Consider the following 12281-nt stretch of genomic DNA (forward strand, 5'->3'; position numbering starts at 1 on the left):
GCTGGGGTCTGTGCCTGTCGGGGGTGGGGCGGTACAGCAGGCGACCCTGGGAGCGAGGCCACCACTGCCTCAACAGGTCCTCGCGGGTCTCTGGGACTGTCCTGTGGGGCCCACCGCCTTCCTCCCGCCAGAGCTCTGGTTAGAAGATAGATGCTGGGCCGCGCTGGGATGAGGGGGCTCCTTGGGGGCGGCCGGGCGCGAACTTTCCCGTGCACTGTCCTCGCTCGCGCTTTCCTTCGGAGCCAGGCCGTGGCGGCGCTGGCGGGGTGTGTGTGCTTTGCGGTGGGTGCACAGCACCTGGCGTTTTACACGGTGCATACCCAGTACTCAGCGTTCATGCGGCATTGTATGTGGTATGTACTCAGAGTCACGCTGCGTGTACACGGGATCCTTGTCACTTAAGCTGTGTATGCAGTACCAAGTGTCATATACAGTATTACACAGTACCCAATGCCATGTACAGTGCGTACATAGTACCTAGTGTCATATACAGTGTGTATGCAGTACCTGATGCTCTATACTGTGTGTGCAAGGTACCGTGCTGTCATGTACAGTATGTATGCAGTACTCAGTGTCATACAGTGTGTACCTAGCACAGTACCTGGTGTCACATATAGTGTGTCTGTAGTACCTGATGTCATATTTGCTGTGTACGTAGTATCCTTGTCACATAAGCTGTGCACCCAGCACCCACTGTCAGATGCAGTGTGTACACAGTCCCCAGTGTCCTATCCAGAGCATGTAGTACTGCATGTCATATGAAGTGTAAACATTGTCCCTGGTAATAAGTGTGTTTGTGAGGTTGGAAGTGATGCCCAGGTGGCCCCTTCAAAAGGGGCGGGTATCCTCCAGGCAGGCTGGGTTTTTAGGGAGGTCGCGAGTCCTTGCTCTGCCTCACTGTGGCGTTCTGCACCCCACGGCCAGCTGTGTCTCATGGAGGCAAGAGCATTCTTAAAAATAATCTGTCCACGGGCAGAAAATGTTTACTTGTTTACTTTTACACTGAGAAGCAGAGTAGTGTCAGCTTACTAATTATGGGATGTGTAAACTTTTCAGATTTGGGGGTCATTGGTTCTAATTAATGGTTTGAAGTTTTCAGAGAGAGAATGTTGGTTGTACTTTAAATTTAGAGTGCTTTCCAGTAGGCAAGGTCATCTATGTAATTATTCTGAATGTCTGATTTATACAGGCAGGAGATAAAATATGATTTTCTATACAGGTATAAATATTTTCCTTGTCTTTGACTAATTAATGCAGATTACATTACAGTTGTTATTTTGGTTGACTCATCTTTATAGGATGAGCAGGATACAGAATCAGAGATCAGAAGGTACAGGATGTAATTATGACAGAATCAAAATATTTTTCTTATTTAACTATGTGGTTAAAAGGATTTCTATATTTTACAATGTCCTTGTTTTCCATAGAAATTGCTGATATGAAAACTGAATCTCCCTTTTACATTCTCTAAATTGGGCACCTTATTTTTGCAATTACCGTTTGTGAGGTATTTAAATAAGCATATATGTCCTTCCAGCTTTACAAAGAAAAATCAATTAAAATGTTAAAATTTCTTTAGTTCATACTAAACATTCCTAGGATGTGGTTATGTTGGTGCTTTGAATAGATGTCAACTTGCATGCTTCAGTAAATGACATACGTTTGTTTGAACTCTTATGCTTTTGTAACCCCTCCCCCCTTTTTCTTTTTAGGGTTGTTCATATAGTGTATAATAGGGGCATTCATACCCTTTGGCATACCTTGAGACACTAATTGGAGCGAACTAAGAATTTTAACATTTGTAATAGAAGTATCAAATGCTGCTCTAACTTGCTTACTTAAAGCCCTAACCCTCTAATGTCATATTGTCTTTGTCTTCCTTGTCCTTCAATTGAATTCTACACAGAGAGCGTCATTACATTTAAGCAAAGAGGATGTGTTTTCAAAAAAAAATGGAAAAAATAGTTTTATCCTTGATAGTGAAAAACTTTTCAATGTTTTCAAACCTTAACTTGGACTTAACATTTATTTTTTTTACAGGGTGATGAGGGTTTTTTGTTTGTTTGGCTTTTTTTTTCCCTTTGTCATTAGAGAGGTAGCATGGTAAAATGATGAAGAGCACAGACTTTGAGATGCAACAGCACAGGTTTGAATCTCACCTCTGTCCTTTACTAGCAGAGTGACCTTGAGCAAATCACTTTAACTTGCCATGCCTTATCTCAGTTTCCTTATATGAAAAACAAGGGGGATAGTAATTGCAGTAAACTCTTAGATGAGTTGCCATTTTTAAAGCACTTGAAACAGTGCCTGGCTCATAATGAGCACTGCAAAGATAGGTAAACACAAGTTGAGCTCCTTCTTACAATACATTATTTTCAAGTTGATTTAGGAAAACACAGATCCTCAACTTGTAATCTCAATAAAGGTATTTCTGTACTGTGTTCTGATATAGGCTGTCTTGTGTTCCCAGTGACGGTCTAACCTTAAGAATTCTTTCTAAATTTATTTGCTCTTTTCTTCATTCTAGTAGGAGAAGGAACATGTGTAATGCATGACCATCACTATTTTTTAAAAGCTGCCAGTATAAAAGTTGCCCATTGGAAATGGTAGTTTTAGTATTTGGATCTCAAGTACCATGTACCTTAGGCTTTGAAACCTCATGTGCCCACAGTATGGATTTAAATGAAATTTATAGATAATCTAAAACCTCATTCACCATTGATTTTGACTGTTGTTTCCTATGGTAGAAGTTATACATAGACAGTTTCTGTTTTCAGTTTGTTTTGTTTCTGCTTTGCTTTTCTCGGTGTGCTCTTATTATTATTATTTTTATAAGTCATATTAAGAATAGAAAGAAGGAGAAAATGGACTGTCATATACATAGAAGGTACTTATAATGGTTTATGAGTCAGATCTAATTCAGGAAAATAGTAATTAAACTAGTGTGGAAAGGGATGAGATCTGAAGTTATAGTATGACATATTCACATGTTATATGCCTTATCTTATTAATTTGTATTTAACTCTCATAACGTACATCTGAATCTCTGCTTTTGCACATTAGTTATCTCCGAATGTTGGAAAATAAACATTCGTTATAATCCTCAGGGCTTGTTTACCTGAAGCAATTTTAATGTTTTTATCATTACTCAATCTTAGACAAATAAAAAAATAAAAATGTCTGAAATACATAGTGTGAGAGTTCTTATTTTAACTATTGTTTTGTTGTTGTTTTTGTTTTTGAGACAGAGTCTTGCTCTGTTGCCCAGGCTAGAGTCCTGTGGCATCAGCCTAGCTCACAGCAACCTCAAACTCCTGGGCTCAAGTGACCCTTCTGCCTCAGCTTCCTGAGTAGCTGGGACTACAGGCATGCGCCACCATGCCTGGCTAGTTTTTTCTAATATATATATATATATATATATATATTTTTTTTTTTAGTTGTCCAGCTAATTTCTTTCTATTTTTAGTAGAGACAAGGTCTCATTCTTGCTCAGGATGGTCTCAAACTCCTGAACGCAAACAATCCACCTGCCTCGGCCTCCCAGAGTGTTGGGATTACAGGTGTGAGCCACCGTGCCCGGCCTAACCATTGCTTTTAAATTAATATTTTCCCCCCACATCTGTCACCCTGTCGGTAATTGTTTCAGGTTGTATGTTTTATATTTGTTTGAAACAGACTTTCTGAATAAAGAAAAACTCCTTGTCATCTCTTCATTTGATCATCGTTAATCCCTTACCAACATTTTTACTAGGAATTTTCACAAGAAATAAAAAGTAACAGATGTGAGTTCAATGTCTACCTGTATCTCTCACGTAATAACTTTGAGTTACTTACTTGCAGTGCCGCGGTCGCATTTCAAAACAAGTATGAATCTGCTTTGGCGCGGAGACTCTGTGCAGAGGTTGCACTGCAGGTTGTCAGTGTTTTTTTTGCCCCCCAGTAGTCTTGGTCTTTGCAATGTTTTGGTGTCTACAATTTTATAACACAGATGAGTTACAATAATGTGTATTAATATCATGTATTGTCTGTCTACTGTATATCAGCCACTGTGCAATTATTTACATACATCATCTCACTTAAAAAAAAAAACCCTTACATATTATCATCTTAAAAGCATAGCAGTCCTCCTTTAAGTTATAGAAGGTTCCCCTCCTTGTAGCACACCCCTCATCCCATCCCATTGCATGACAAACAGAAAAACACACACTGAGAAGAGAAGGGGGGAATCAGATGTTTTGAGAGAGAATGTGATTACTGAAGGAAGCACAATAAAGTGTAACAGAAGAGAGGAAGTCCAGGGTACTGTGGAACAGTGTCTGAATTAAGATACATTATATTTGAGTTAAGATTACTTGTGAGGTGTTAGCATTGATGATTTAAAATTTATTTGTAACTTTGAGATTTACTGTATTAACCACCTGAGGGTTTTTTTTTTTTTCACTAGGTACTGCTACTCTATTTTAAAAAATACAACTAGATTAAATGTGAACTGATAGTCCATGAGTGAATATTAAACTACCTTCCCCCAAAAGAAATGGCCATAAGTTGTGCTCTGCCAGAGAATTCTGCCATTCCCAGGAAAGACATTCCATCCAACCTTATAAAAAAATAAAAAATAAAAACCCAAGCAAATAAACATACAAAATAAAGCAATAGCAACAAAAGAAATAAAAAAAACCCAAACAAACAAAACCTTGTGACAATTAGTACCAAAAGTACAGTTACAAATTCTAAAAAACTGCTTGTGTACAACAATATTACAGTGCAGTGTAAATTTCTTCTTGGCAGCCATCTACAAGGGACTGAAGTGGACGTATACTGGGGATCGTTCACTAAAGCCACAAATAATAATGGCCAGTGCCATTATTCAGGTTTGTTGACTGAATATTACTCTTGGGAAAGACTTAGACTCTGGACTTTTTTCTTAAGTAGTTTCCCATTTATTTATTTTTTTTTTTCATCTTATTGTTATGGGGGATACAGAATTGCAGGTTACATACGTTGCCCCACCTGAGGGTTTTTGAAAGCAACTTTCTTTTGTTAATTTTTTTACAGTACTCTGTTAAAAAGTAGACTTGTATTAAATATCAAACATATATTATGTTCTCCAGGTATTATCTGAGCATTTAAGGGAAAGGTAGACCCACTTAAAAGTTTTAGTGGTTTTTTTGTTTGTTTGTTTGTTTGGTTTGGTCAGCTTGTATGTTAATTTAAAATATAATTTAGAGATACTGTGCTTGAAGTAGTGGGTGCACCAATATGTCCTGTGGTTCCAGCACCCATTTTGATCGCCATATTACCATTTTTTCACCCGAGGGCTGGCTCTACCAAGTAGAATATGCTTTTAAAGCTATTAACTGGGGTGGCCTTACATCAGTAGCTGTCCGAGGGAAAGACTGTGCAGTAATTGTTACACAGAAGAAAGTACCTTTTAAGTTATTGGATTCCAGCACAGTGACTCACTTATTCAAGATAACCGAAAACACTGGCTGTGTGATGACAGGAATGACAGCTGTCAACAGATCCCAGGTACAGAGGGCACGCTATGTGGCAGCTAATTGGAAATACAAGTATGGCTATGAGATTCCTGTGGACATGCTGTGTAAAAGAATTGCTGACATTTCTCCGGTCTACACACAGAATGCTGAAATGAGGCCTCTTGGTTGTTGTGTGATTTTAATTGGTATAGACGAAGAACAAGGCCCTCAGGTGTACAAGTGTGATCCTGCAGGTTACTACTGTGGGTTTAAAGCCACTGCAGCAGGAGTTAAACAAACTGAGTCAACCAGCTTCCTTGAAAAAAAAGTGAAGGAGAAATTTGATTGGACATTTGAACAGACAGTAGAAACTGCAATGACATGTCTGTCTACCATTCTAGCAATTGATTTCAAACCTTCAGAAATAGAAGTTGGAGTACTTACAGTTGAAAATCCTAAATTCAGGATTCTTACAGAAGCAGAGATTGAATGCTCACCTTGTTGCTCTAGCAGAGAGAGATTAAACATTGTTACTAGTTTATCAAATCCATGATGCCACTTGCCTGTGTTTGGCAACAACAAATCAACATTATGGAGGCCCCTGGATTGGGAAAGGAACCTCTCCCACTCCTCCTACCTGTGTGAAGTGGTTAGGACTCTGTGTAAATAAAAACAATCCTTTTGGGAAAAAAAATAATAAAATAAAATATAATTTAAAGAATACAGGATCTTCTTTCTTAGTTTAAGCATTTATCATATGGACATAAAAGCAAGATATATAAATATTTTTAAATGGATTTCTGTGAGAGCTTGTCACATATTCTCATAAGTGGAATTAAAAATACTATTTAAAAAATTCAGTTAGATACTATGGCTTATAGCAAGAGAATCTGACATATATACATTTTAATTTGACTATGCACATTAGATCACTTTGAAGGTCCACTTTGCAAGCAGTTTCTAGCAAGCTAGGTTTTATCACAAACAGTGCCTGTGGCACTACCATTTTTTTTAAGATGTCCATCATTGAGCATCTTCCATACTAGGCAATGTACATTTTCCATTTAGTCTTCACACAGCATCATGAGGGGAATGTTGTTATAATGATTTTACAATAAGGGAAGAGACACAGACAAATTGCTGGTACCCAAGGTCACACAGGCATAATCAAATTGGTTTCCATCCATGTGTATGACTACCAAACCTGTAGTATGTTATGCTAGCCTGTCTCCCTAAAACCCATCAACCTCTTGGGTCTTTGTACTGATATGCCTTCATCTTCCCAATGTACATTTATAAGTCTGCAAAAGTATATAATATTAACAGAATGTAAAACTATGCTCATTCTACCTACAAAAGCAGGAGGTGGAAAGGCAGAGATACTAGGAAACTCCTGGTAATCAAAACATTCCATACATAAAGTTCTGGTTAATTCCAATTTCACTGGTGATGATAGCTGGCAATCTAAGAACAAGAGTAGATAATTGGCTCATTTTCTTGCTGTCACTATGGTAGCTCACGTTATAAAGATAACTTGAGGCAGGAGCAGTGGAGGTGGGGAGACCTATGATCTTTATTTTAATGCTTATGTAATGGAGAAAAATGTTTGAAAGCACTTGAAATTAATTCCAACATTAAAGCATTCTTGTCTTCAAAGGGGAAGTCATTGTCTTGAGGAATCTTTTAACATTCCTTCTACTGGATAAGTTCTATTTGGATTGAAATAACTAATTTCTTGAAAGCTGCGGTAAATGCTAAGGCTTCAGAATTCCATTAAATGTGTACTGTCATCTAAAATAAAATAATACCATTTCATGAGAAGCATGTGGTGAAGAGAGTAACAGATCAAGTGAGTTATAGCATCCACAGATCCAGATCATCATGACAGCCATCAATAGTAACGTTGCAGTGGGTTATTAAATATGATTTTTTCATATTTGATAGCTATGGAAAGATTTTTAAAAAGAAATTTTTTAATGATGGCTAAGTATAGAGAAGCTCTCTCAATTTGAAAGCTATTGTGAATTTTTTAGTTTTCTCTTTTTGTAGATTCTTGATTTACCTCCTTATTGTTTATTTTTCTATCTGAAAAATGCTGTTTGAGAGATCAAGTCCTTAATTTTCAATTGAATTTTGACATGGGGCCCTTCCCCAATTAATATAAAATATGTCTATTTTAACTGCCCAGTCAAAAAATAAGAATAATTTATTTGGGGTTTCCATTGATGGCAAATTTAATAGGTTTTGAGAGAAGGTGTACTTACCATTAAAGATGTTGTCTTTTAAAATTATAGACAATATAAAGTCTAAAGTAATTTTTTTCTACTGTACTTATAATTTATCATTTCTCTTATATGTTTGGAAATACCAACTTTAATATCTTTTAATATCAACATACCTGATATGTTTCTTTTGAAATACGTACTTATTTACCACTCTACACATATATATTCTACACAATCTTAAGAAGCCTCTTACTTATGATTAATATTCATGTTGATCTGTTTCAGGCAAGAAACTGCCATTTGAATCGTTTGAAAGTTAAATTTTATTTTTGTTAAGGACTATTCAAATAAAACTAGTTTTAGACCCAGTTGCTTCCAAATGACTTAAAAGCCAAACAACCAACAGTCTAATATAAAGTTGGACTTTCTCTTGGTTCATCTGCATTTTTTAGACAAATGCTGATGAAAAGTGTACTATTGTAAGCCTTAGTTACAGTAGTTTTTGTACCGTATTTGTTCTTTTAAATGAATTCTTTGGAATTTTAGGTGACAGTGCTACACAAGTCACATTAGGAAGAAACAATATTTAGCATGCTGGTTCTCAATCATAAGTGAGCATCTGAATTGCTTTTTAAATTTTGTTTTACAAAAACATTAAATCAGAATCTCTGGGGATGGATCTAAGCTCTAATTTTTAAAAGTTACACTTTTTTAATGTTTCACATTTCAAATTTTTTATTTTTCTAAGTAGGCAGTGGTATTCATGCTTTCTTTTTAAATATTTCTTTTTGAAATAGATTATAGAAAATGGTGTACCCTGGGACCTTTAGCTCTAAATATCAGAAATTCTCTTTCAAGAATCAGATCAAAACCACAATGAGATATCACTTAACTCCAGTGAGAATGGCCTTTATCAAAAAGTCCCAAAACAACACATGTTGGCGTGGATGTGGAGAGACAGGAACACTCATACACTGCTGGTGAGACTGCAAACTAGTGCAACCCCTGTGGAAAGCAATGTGGAGATACCTTAAACAGATTCAAGTAGACCTACCATTCAATCCAGCAATCCCATTATTGGGCATCTACCCAGAAGAACAAAAGTCATTCTATAAAAAAGACACCTGCACCCGAATGTTTATAGCAGCACAAATCACAATTGCAAAATTGTGGAAACAACCCAAATGCCCATCAATTCATGAATGGATTAGTAAAATGTAGTATATGTATACCATGGAGTATTACTCAGCTATAAGAAATAACGGTGATATGGCATCTCTTTGGTTCTCCTGGAGAGAGTTGGAACCCATTCTACTAAGTGAAGTATCCCAAGAATGGAAAAATAAGCACCACATGTACTCACCAGCAAACTGGTTTCCCTGATCATCACCTAAGTGCACATTTGGGAATAACACCAGTTGGGTATCAGACAGAAGTGGGGGGAGGGGGGAGGGGATGGGTGTATACCTACATGATGAGTGCGATTCGCACTGTCTGGGGAATGGACACACTTGAAGTTCTGACTGGGGAGGATGGGGGAGGGGAGGGGATGGGTGTATACCTATGTGATGAATGCGATGTGCACTATCTAAGGAATGAACACGCTTGAAGCTCAGACTCGGGGGTGGGGGGGCATGGGCAATATATATAACCTGAACTTTTGTACCCCAATAATAAGCTGAAATAATTAAAAAAAAAAAAGAATCAGATCAATTAAGTTTCCTGGAGGAAAAAAGATGATAATCAAAACAACCTGGGGGGGGGGTACCTAAAAAATAAATGCATCCTGGAAGAAAGCCTTAAGTCTTTTCAGGTTCCTCAGAAATGCTACTGTGTTGCTAGGTAAGATGCATATCAAAGGTACCATTGACTGATGTTCCCTGATGGGCTCAGATATAGCTATAATCACAGGTAAATATATACCGTATCTGGAGGTAGGTAATATTCAGGAGACAGGCTGACATCCAGTTTGAATGTCTGGACATTCCAGTAATTGGACTGAAAAGCAGCAGCATGGTGTTCCTGCCCATCCTGTCCTCAGTGCTCCAAATTCCTGGTAATCCTGTAGGGATCAGAAAAGCTTGGGTGCCTTTCCCTGGGGCAGTCAGACCAGCCGTCTTGGGGCCACATCTGCAGTCCATGGTGAGATAACCTGAGAAAGTTTTCCAGGCTCTGCCCTGCTCTCTGGCCAGCCTCCTCTTTTCCTTGGCCTTTATCTGGGTTTCAGATGATTCTTCCTGTTCCTTCAGGTTGGGGGTGGCATTTCCACCTACAGGTAGTTCAGTGGGGATGGCCATCCAGAGGAGGAGATTCAAAGTCTTTCAGCTGAGTTCTAGAAGATTATGACTTACTTCCTTTGCCCTGGGAAGAAGTCCTTGAGCTGCAAGACCCATCCACAGCAATAGATTCAAAGCCTTTGGGCTGAGTATGAGGAGAGTATGACTTAATTCCTTTGTTCTGGGAAGACGTCCTTGAGCTGTAAGACTCACTGTGGCTTCAGCCACTGCTGGACAATATCTGTGTTCACTCCTTGCTAACTGTATTTCTCACACAAGCATTTTGAGGCTTCATAGTGATCCTAGGACCTAGGCAGTTGTGATAATCTCCACAGGTTTCTTTAATTCCTCTCTAATATAGGTTCATAATTCTCCACCAGTTTCACAAAAGTCAAGGTCCATGGCAGGTGGGTTTTAAAGGAAGAGGGACATCTAGGAAGGGACAGGAAAGCCTCCCTGGGCCTGGTACTGTTGACAGGGAGTTCAGCAGAGTCTGGTCCATGCTCTCTATTTGTTTCTCCCGCTGTATGGCATGGCCCTTCCCCAGGTGGCTGGATTCCCAGTGGTGTCAGTGTTCTGTCTTCTCAGTTTGCCTCAGGGGAGAACACACAAAGTTCTGTGTTTTTAAAGTGTGTTCAGTCAAATTTTCTAAATACACATAATTTTCTCAGTTTCAGATTATCAGATACAGTCAAGAATTATATTCTTAATTGCTGCTGTTATGTAGAGCAGGAAGGAAAGAGCAGGAAGGAAAACAGGAGTAACTTCATGACAGACTGGACCTCCTAGGAAAGGCCTAAGTTTCGGTTTCCCCAACACAGGCCCTCCCCGGAATGCCGCTAGTAACAACTGAGAGCCCCGGCTTGGAAACCGGCCAATCAGGAGCCAATACTATCAGCCACTTTTGAAAGAGCAAATGAACTAAAAGGGGGGTGGGGGGGATGTGCCCGATACATGTAACCTATTGATCAGTATAAAAGCTTTGTTTCCACCCCAGGGCAGGGTCCAGGCTCCTGGAGAGACCACTGCGCTGGTGCTCTGAGCCTTGGACCCTAGCCCGGGCTAGAAAATAAACTCCTTTGTCTGTTGCAGCCTTGGTGACTTTGCCTATCTGTTCCTGGGGCTGAGGGAAACCGGTTCTTACATTTTGGGGGCTCGTCCGGGATCCCAAAACCCCTGGAACAGAATCCAGGCCCAAGGAGGAGTTGGAACTCTAAAAAAATCCGCGCGGTGCAGGTAATTGGTGGCCGGCCAAGGCCTAGGCGGACGCGCTGGGAGGTCGCTGGCCCGGGAGTGAAGGGAGACGTCCCTTGCCCCCCTCGGTAGGTTTCCGGCGCGGGCCGGTAAGGTCCGTTTGAGAGGGAAACTAAGTTGGCCACAGGGCCAAGAGTTAGGGATTTGTGAAACGTCTTGTCGTTGTCTATCTGTGTTATTGTCTGGTGGCCATTGTTCTGTGTTTGAGTCTTTGGTGTTCGTTCAGCTGCCCATCCCCCAGCAGCAGCAGCAGTAGCAGTGGCAGCAGCGGCGGCGGCCCACGCGCGCGCCCACCCGCGCTCCAGCGGTGGCGGCGCCGGCCCGCGCGCCCGCCCGTTGTCCCGCCCAGAGGCGGCAGCGGCCACGGCGCCTGCCCTGCACAAACGCGCTGCCCACTTGCTTCGCTTTTGGTGTCAGATTGTGGCTTACCTCGCCGCTTTTGTCCGTGTTTTATGTTTCTTCTTCACTCACAGGAGCGTGGATTTGATCTGATGTGCAGAGAAAGCAGCTCTATCTTTAGTCCCCAAAGTTTCCCGATTAACAACGGAGTTAAATGTCCTGTTTGTCGCAGAGGCAACAGACAAGGGTGGACTAATAATTCTCCACCACACCCCACCCCCCCAGCCCATTCCCCCCGCTACTTCTCTTTATTCACTGCAGCCCACAGCATCTCCCAGCTCTGGGCCTGTGGCCCCGCCGAGGCCCCGGAACCCTGTCGCCTAGGGTCATCCTTTCGATGATTCCCTCGGTCTCTGGAGTTACTGCTTTTTGGTTGCAGCTTATTCTTCTGGGCTCACTGGTTCTGGTATTTGGTATCGGTCTATACACTGTTGCCCTTCCTTCTTGGGGAACCCCACAGAGGTGCGCCCTCACACTTTTTTACTGGGTTGTAATAGGAATCCTAGTGTGGCTCCGAATAGACGCCCCCACATAAAGTCTGTCTGCCTGATTGAATGAGTGAAGCGTGACTGTATAAGGTTCCACGGCCACGGCTACGGAATCTGAGTGGGTCCTAACCTGCGATTCTGTGGCGGCGGTGTACGGCATAA

General features: G+C 40.5%; 1 pseudogene; it reads left to right on the plus strand.

Annotated features, from left to right (window-relative positions):
• The first annotated feature begins 5259 nt into the window (after positions 1-5259).
• On the plus strand, positions 5260-6076 carry LOC138374777 (proteasome subunit alpha type-6 pseudogene; annotated as a pseudogene).
• Positions 6077-12281: the final 6205 nt, after the last annotated feature.

Source organism: Eulemur rufifrons, chromosome 24 (genome assembly GCF_041146395.1).
Source record: "Eulemur rufifrons isolate Redbay chromosome 24, OSU_ERuf_1, whole genome shotgun sequence".
Taxonomy (NCBI): Eukaryota; Metazoa; Chordata; class Mammalia; order Primates; family Lemuridae; genus Eulemur; species Eulemur rufifrons.